The 8,935-nt window shown below is 34.5% G+C and overlaps 1 non-coding gene across 1 annotated transcript; it reads left to right on the forward strand.

The window, feature by feature from the left end:
- Window positions 1-8,598: 8,598 nt before the first annotated feature.
- LOC131161097 (small nucleolar RNA R71) lies at window positions 8,599-8,706 on the forward strand. The gene has a single exon (XR_009138257.1). It is a non-coding gene; the product is annotated as a small nucleolar RNA R71 (small nucleolar RNA).
- Window positions 8,707-8,935: the final 229 nt, after the last annotated feature.

Here is an 8,935-nt window from a genome sequence, read left to right on the forward strand (position 1 = left end):
TGAAAGAATTTTTGAAGTTAGTTGAAAGTCAAAATGAATCTCATGCATCTCTCATGAAAGACAAGGATTTGAAAATTAAGGAGTTAGAAAAGAATTTGAAAGATAAATCTAAGATTATTTGTAAATTTACAGAAAGTCAAAATAATTTTGAAAAACTCCTAGGAGCTCAAAGAAATTCCCTAGAGAAGTAAGGTCTTGGTTTTAATGAGAAGGAGAATCTAAAACAGAGACATCTCTAGATAGGATATTTTGTAAAAGAGTCAAAATCGTATGTTTCAACTAAAGACTATCATAAAAATATTACATGTTTTAAATGTAAGAGGTTGGGTCACATAAAATTTGACTGTCCTTTCAAAAATAAAGATGTCAAAATTGAGAAAGTCTTGAAAGTCAAAGGAGATTCTAGTACTAACCCTCATAGACCCAAGAAAATTTGGGTACCAGCTATCTAATTATGTCCTACAGATGTACTTGAGATTGTCCTCCTCGAAGGAGAAGTGGTATATGGATAGCGGATGCTCGCGACATATGACAGGAGATAAAGCTAAATTCGCATCTATCATAATCAACGATGAAGGATTCGTTACATTTTGGGATAACTCTAAAGGTAAAATCTTTGGAGTTGGTAAGGTTGGTAAGGAATCTTCACTTGTCATTGATAATGTATTATTAGTTGATGGATTGAAGCATAACTTATTGAGTATAAGTCAACTATGTGATAAAGGTTATAAAGTCTCATTTGAACATGACAAATGCACTATAGAGAACAAATCTGAAAACAAAATATTGTTTACTGATGATCGTCATGAAAATGTCTACACCACTAGCCTTGACAACCTTGCTTCTCAACATGCTACTTGCTTTTTTTTTTGCTATAAATGAGTATAGTTGGATTTGGCATAGGAGACTAGGACACGCAAACATGGACTTAATATCTAAACTTGTTAATGAAGAATTAAGGGATTGCCTAAGACTAAATTCGTGAAAGATAAAATCTGTGATGCATGCCAACTAGGAAAACAAGCCAAGTAGGAAAGCAAGCAAGAACGAGCTTTAAGAAGAAGAAAGTAATATCTACTACTAGGCCACTTCAAATGCTACACTTAGATTTATTTGGTCCAAACCCAATTCAGAGTTTAGGAGGAAAATCATACGCATTAGTCATAGTTGATGATTATTCAAGATATACATGGGTACTATTTTTAGGTCACAAAGATGAAACGTGTGAACAATTCATAAATTTGTGTAAGAAAATTCAAAATGAAAAGGGTTATACTATCACCAAAATTCAAAGTGATAGGGATAGAGAATTTAAAAATCAAAGCATGGAAGACTACTACAATTCATTAGGAATACCTCATAATTTTTCAACTCCTAGAACACCACGGCAGAATGGTGTAGTTGAAAAGAATAATAGGTCTATACAAGAAGTGGCCAGAACTATGCTTAATGAACATAAACTACCTAAGTACTTTTGGGCTGAGGCAGTAAATACCGCTTGCTATGTTCTAAATAGAGTTTTGATTAGACCATCTCTAAATAAGACTCTTTACGAATTATGGAATGGCCATAGACCAAACATATCATATTTTCATGTCTTTGGCTATAAATGTTTTTTGCTTAGAGACAATGAACATTTAGGAAAGTTTGATGTGAAATCAGATGAAGGTATCTTCCTAGGGTATGCCTTAGATGGTAAAGCCTACAGAGTATATAATATACGAACATTAACCATTATAGAATCCATTCATGTAGTATTTGATGAGTCAAATCTCTTCTCTAAAAGGACTGATGAAGATGAAATTGAGATTAATAAGGAATTTGAAAAACTATCCATTAAAAATGATTCAAAAAAGAGAAATGAAATTTAAGGAACCATCTGCTGAAACAAATGAAATTGAAAATAAGGTTAATGAACTACCTAGAGAATGGAAGTACATAAAGAGTCATCCCATTGATCAAATAATTGGTGAACCATTACTTGGAGTAGCCACACGATCCTCACTTAAGAATATGATTAGTCATTTTACCTTTCTATCTCAAGAAGAACCTAGAAATGTGAGTGAAGCAATTGAGGATGAATCGTGGGTGATGTCCATGCAAGAAGAGTTAAACCAGTTTGAAAGAAACAAAGTATGGACATTAGTTCCTAGAACTGAGGATAAGACAATTATTAGAACAAAATGGATATATAAGAACAAGAAAGAAGAACATGGAATAGTTGTTAGAAATAAGGAAAGACTAGTAACTTAGGGATATAACCAGGAAGAAGGAATAGATTTTAAAGAAACCTTTGCACCTGTAGCTAGAATGGAAGTCATTCGAATGCTTTTAGCCTATGCTGCTTTTAAGGATTTCAAGTTGTATCAAATGGATGTCAAAAGTGCATTTTTAAATGGCTACATAAGTGAAGAGGTATATGTAGAACAACCCCAAGGTTTTGAAAACCATAGGTATCCAAAACATGTTTATAGACTAACTAAAGCCTTCTACAGTTTAAAGAAAGCTCCTAGAGCTTGGTTTGAGAAACTAAGAGGTTTTCTACTGGACAATGGATTTATTAGAGGGATGATAGACACAACGCTTTTCATAAAGTCTAAGAAAGATGGCATGCTCCTAGTTCAAGTATACATAGATGATATCATATTTGGAGCTACAAATAAAGACTTGATCAATGAGTTTGCAAGTACCATGCACTACAAAAAAACTGGTTTTTAGTGACGAAAGTATTAGTGACGAATTCATTTTCGTCACTAAAAGTTGGTACCAGTGACAGTTTTTAAGAACCGTCACTAATAGTGTATGCATTAGTGACGATTTTAGTAGCCGTCACTAATACGACACTATTAGTGACGGTTTTAAAACCATCATTAATACTTTCGTCACTAAAAATAGCGCGGTAAACAATTTTCGCGCAAAAAATTTTTCAGAAAAATATTAGCGATGATTATAGGGTATTAGTGACGAATTAAATTCGTCACTAAAAGTCACTTATTAGTGACGATTAACTAACTGTCACTACTAATATTTATGAAAATATAAAATAAAAAAATTAGTTAAGGGTATTAGTGATGGTTTGGGAAAATTGTCACTAATAATAGGGTATTTGCGATGGTTTTGAAACCGTCACTACTGGTGTTTTTATTTAAAAAATATAAAAAAAGAATTAGTTAAGGGTATTAGTGACGATTTGGGAGAACCGTCACTAATAATATGGTATTAGTGACGGTTTTGAAACTGTCACTACTAGTATTTTTATTTAAAAAATATAAAAAAAAATTAGTTAAGGGTATTAGTGATGGTTTGGGAGAACCGTCACTAATAATAGGGTATTAGTGACGGTTTCAAAACGTCACTACTGGTGTTTTTATTTAAAATATAAAAAAAAAAATTAGTCAAGGGTATTAGTGATGGTTTTGAAATCATCACTATTGGTGTTTTTATTTAAAAAATATTAAAAAAATTAGTTAAGGTAATTAGTGACGATTATCCTAAGCCGTCACTAATAATAGTGTATTTGTGACGGTTTTGAAATCGTCACTACTATTATTTTTATTTAAAAAAATATAAAAAAAATAGTTAAGGGTATTAGTAACGGTTTGGGAGAACCGTGACTAATAATAGGGTATTAGTGACGGTTTAGAAACCGTATCTACTGGTGTTTTTATTAAAAAGAAAAAATTTAGCTAAGGGTATTAGTAACGGTTTGGGAGAACTGTCACTAATAATATAGTATTAGTGACGGTTTTGAAACCATCACAACTAGTGTTTTTATTTAAAAAATATATAAAAAAAATTAGTTAATGGTATTAGTGACGGTTTGGGAGAACCGTCACTAATAATAGGGTATTAGTGACGGTTTTGAAATAGTCACTAATAGTCTCCCATTGTCAAACCTGCTCCGGTTCCCCAGTTTTCCTCATTTCCCTCCAATCCTCCCTCATTTCCCTCCTTCACTTCGTGTTGCTGTTCTCTCTTCCCTCTTTTCTTTTCTCTCTCTTGGCTAGCTCTCTGCTCGCATCCGGTGGCCATGGTTCTCATCTTGGCTCTCGGCCTCTTGACCTCAGCCTCTTTGCTCTCTCGTTCAGCTCTTGGCCTTATGGTCGTGGCTCCATCGCTCCCTGCTCGCTCTCGTCTCGCTCTCTCGGTTTTTGCAAGTTCGTTCCTCCTCCTCCTCCTCCTTCTTCTTCTTCTATTTCTCCTTCTCCTTTTCCTTCTCCTTCTCCTTCTTCATCTCCTTCTCCCTCGTTTTCAAGTTTTGCAGATCCGTATGAATCTGCTCCCATTTCCTGCTTTTCTCTTTTTTCTTTTTATCCTAATCTATATATATATATATATATATATATATTTTACAGGGTATGATCCTCATAAAGGGAAGGGGATTTTTAGATTTTCAACACCATCAAGATTAGTTTTCCTTTCACATTTGAATGTGTGTTTGTATTTTATATATTTTTATATTTATTTATATTTTGATGCACTTGCTTTTCAATTAGTTGTACGATTCCTTTTCATCGATATGTGTTTCTCCTTTTTTTTTTTTTTTTTGAAATAAGATTAGGAAATTGATACTTGTTGATCAACCCGCATCAATTTGAAGAAGGGGGGGGGGGGCTGTCAACGGAACAGCAAACAGTAAAAGCCTTTCTGTCCACACTTCTTTTAGCCTTGCTGTCCACACTTGCTTTCCTTATTTCAGCCCACAATTATTTCCTTATTTCTCCATTCATTATTCTATACAGTTAGCATATATTTTTGACAGATTATAGTTTACATGTATAAGACTTGACAGATTATAGTTTACATGTATAGGGCTAGAATCATGTTGGAACTTATTTGCTTTCCATGTATAGCATTCTTATAAAGTCAATATATAATATACAGAACTCAAGGCCAAACTATTCGGCCATTCACACAATACTTTGACGTCAATATGTAGAATGCTACTTCTGGGTTCATAGAAAATTATCAGCTAATCATTGCTTTAAGGTGCATGATCATTTGTCCTCGGACCCTTTAAGCTGTCACAACAGGGGGAAAAAAAAACTTTGTTTATAATTATGTCCCTATGTACTATAGGACCTACCATGGATAGTGCTTATTGTTTCTTATATTGTGCTAGCATTGTTTGTGTTAAATTCTTCTTTCTAGTTTCTTGAACTTATTATGGCTTGCGTTTGACTTCTGCGACCTAGTGGAATATTTAGTGGATCTTTCCCCTTGTTTGTTTGAATTTTTTGCAGACCATCCTGCTAGGCAGAGCACATGTCTCTGGACAATGAAACTGGATTGGATCCTCCAGGTATACGTGTCAGACCTGTCAGTGGACTAGTAGCTGCAGATTACTTTACTGCTGGCTATTTTGTTTGGGCAGTTCTGATTGTTCACTTTGCTCACATTGGTTATGAGGAGAAATCCATGTATATGGCTGTATATGATTGGAGGCTCTCATTTCAGAATACGGTACCATTTTGAACTTTTAGTAAGACATCTCTTTTGCTGCCATTCAATATCTCTACAATTTCATTGAGAGAGCACCAATTCTCTTTGTACTAACCATTAGTGATTTACTTTATTTGGATTTTATATTTCTATGCTGAACTGAATTGATTAGGTGCGGGACCACACATTAAGCCGCATAAAAAGTAACACAGAATCAATGGTTGCTACTAATGGAGGGAGAAAGGAGGTCATTATTCCACATTCAATGGGTGTTCTTTATTTTCTGCATTTTATGAAGTGGGTTGAGGTGCGAGCTCCAATGGGTGGTGGGGGTGGACCTGATTGGTGTGCTAAGCATATGAAGGCTGTGATGAACATTGGTGGACCATTTTTAGGTGTTCCTAAAGCTGTCTCTGGGCTTTTCTCTGTTGAAGCCAAGGATATTGTAGTGGTGAGGTACTTTTCTAGTTTGCCTCCTCTGATATAAATAGTAAACATGCCATTATCTTTTAACAGCTTACTTTGTGCTGCTTTTAGTTTCATGAAAACTGATGATGCAAATTGATGTTTCTGAAGTCTTTCTTATCCAAATTTTCCAAGTGGATAACAACAGTCAACTTAAGACTCTTTTCTCTTTTCTTTTTTCAATAATCAAAATTTACTCTGCAATGGGAATAAGTGGACATTATTTCAGATTGCCTATGGACGCATTGATTGGATTGGTTGACAAATAATTTAGACGCATCTTACACTATGTAGATCAAACAAAAGCTTGCGTGGCATTTATTTTTGTAAATTAACTTGTATATGTGGCTACAACAAATCAAAAAGCCAATATTGCTATGATGTGCACATGCGGAATCTGTGGATGTGGTTCTTTGCATAAGTGGTGGGGCCAATTTTCTCAAGGGAAGCTTTGTTCTTTCTTTGTGGGGGAGAGAGTTTAAAAAGGATTATCACCTAAACAGCAACCAAACCAAATGGAAATTAAGCCTTTTTATCAGCTATATTTTCCACTCATTTCCTTTTTGATCAACCTTGCAGCTTGTGTGGATGTGTTTTTTTTTATGTTTTCTATTGAATAGCAAGTAATATTGCTTTGGTTATTAAGATAGAGTTTATTTAGCTTCTAATGTTCCTGTAATTATTTGACTTTTTAGAATTCATTATTTCAGAGTCATACGTAGTAGAATGGAGTTCATTTTGCGAGGCAAGCTTTGATTTAGAAAAATAATCCCAAAATTCCAACTTTAGTGGATGATTCTTCATCCAAATATTTTCGAAGTCAACTCATTGTGTATGGGACTTGACTGAATTGTTGAATTCATCTCAAAGTTCCATTTTTCGTATTTTTTATTAATAAGGCCATAATATGGTTGGATCAGATTTGTTTTCTTTTTGACTAATATGGCATAATCTTAATAATCTAATTTGTTGTGGAGGACTAAATATTGTCAAAGTAGATTGCTAGATATTTGTCTTGTCTAATAACAACTAGATCAAATAGGAAAGCAAATAGATGGTTGCATTGGATTGTGAGGCAATGATGCTGAACCTACTAAAGTACTGTAGTCCTATATCTAAAATTACTTAAAAAATTTAATTTACTAGTTTGAGCTCACTAGGTCAATTGTAGTATTGTACACTAGAATTGTTTTTATTTGTGTGATTTTAGCCATTCAATTTTATTGAAACCTTTATAGATTGATATAGAAATTGTTCTAAAGATATTAAAAAAGATTATCCAAATTTCCATACAACTTCATTTTTGTGTGTCTAATCAGTCAGTTGCGACAACTAATAAAGGATATATCATGTATATGTGTTGTTTTTTTATTTATTTATTTTAATTTAGTTAACATGCAAAATTTCTATACTATACTTGTAGTACGATAATATTAAAGAAAAAAAAAATTTAGAAACTTACGGGGTGCTATATCCATCCTTCCTAGGGGAAGCTCTGTGAGGGTCTCCCCTTGCTACTTTATGCCATGCTTCGCAACCAGTTCAAAAAGATATAGAACCCCCCCAGGGTTTGCATTGTTTACCTTCAAGAATCTGTTTGGGCTTTAGTAATCGTCATTTCTAATCTACTTAATTACTCTTGGATACTCTTTGTTAGCTTAATAATTGGAAGATGAGTCAACAAAAGGTAATGAATTTGAAACAACAATGACAAAAAAATGCAACCTGTAAACAAAATATATGCTTAGCAAAGTTTGGTCTATTACGAGAGAGAGTGTGATTGGCTTCTGTCTAGTCTTATTTACCTACACATTCTCCTTTGTCTTTCTGTGTAGATACGTTCTTAATAAAAAATTTCAGTTATTGTCAACCTAACCTTTTCAAATCGATTTTGTCTTTCTAGTTAGGTAGGAAAGCTTGATAAGCCGAATATAGTTGAAAAGGATGATAAGGAGAAAGACACAAGGAAGATGAAAGAAGAAGGGAAGGAAGGTATTCGTGAAAAGACAGGATTTCATTCAGGACATTGGGGAGAAGCTTGAGGAAGCAATTGGAAAAATCAAATTGTGCGAAGCATAATGTAGTAAGCCATGTAGTATGTGTATAACTAAATTTCTTTTTAATTTTTTTCTACTTTGATGAAGTGAAAGACCACAATTCCTTCTATTGAAAAATCAAATGCAGAGTTTTACTAACAAAATCAAATTGAAGGTTTGGATGATTCCGCCACCCAAGGTTGTAAGTGTTTGAGAGCGGCTGATTCTGTGTCTTTTTGACCCAATTTGCTGATAACACCTGATTAGATCTACTCTCTTGCAACACAGGTAAGAATTGATAATCCTGAGGTCTATGGTCTGAAGTCTCACAAATCGTGCAAATCTCAGCTTTTGAATTTTCGAATTCCATGACTTCCAATTTCTTAGATAACGCAGCTACAAGGGCATGTAAGCTAGTGTCCTCTTTGATCTCATATCTGCCCCCACCACTAATTGCTCAGATAGGTTGGGCAGTTATCGGCACCCGTTCAGGTCGTGCGTTCCATGCTAGGCACTCTCAGCGAGATAGTCTAAAAATGATAAGCCCTTGTCTGGTTCTTTACGGAAGAACATCCCATTGCACATGGACTGGACAAATTGTTTGCACACAGGGGTTAAAGCAGTAAAAAAATAGTTCACTAACCTCCACGATTCGAAACCATGGTGCGGGCAGATGTTCATTAAGTCCTTGAATCTCTCCCAACATGCTTGGAATGTTTCGCCATCTTTTTGCATGAACTGAATGATCTGCTCTTGTAGGTACTGAGTTCTCTGAAGAGGAAAAAACTTATGTAAGAACTCATGCTGCATTTCAGCCCAGCTAGTAATAGAGTTAGGGCACAAAGAATTAAACTAGATTTTTGCCCTGTCTTTCAGAGAAAAGGGAAACAAACGCAGTTTAATGTATTCATCAGTCCCAGCCCTATTAATGAAAGTGGTGCAAACCATCTCAAAGTCTGTCAAGTGTTGGTACGGACTCTCAGAGTCCATCC

The sequence above is a fragment of the Malania oleifera genome, chromosome 7, assembly GCF_029873635.1.
Source record: "Malania oleifera isolate guangnan ecotype guangnan chromosome 7, ASM2987363v1, whole genome shotgun sequence".
In the NCBI taxonomy this organism is placed as follows: domain Eukaryota; kingdom Viridiplantae; phylum Streptophyta; class Magnoliopsida; order Santalales; family Ximeniaceae; genus Malania; species Malania oleifera.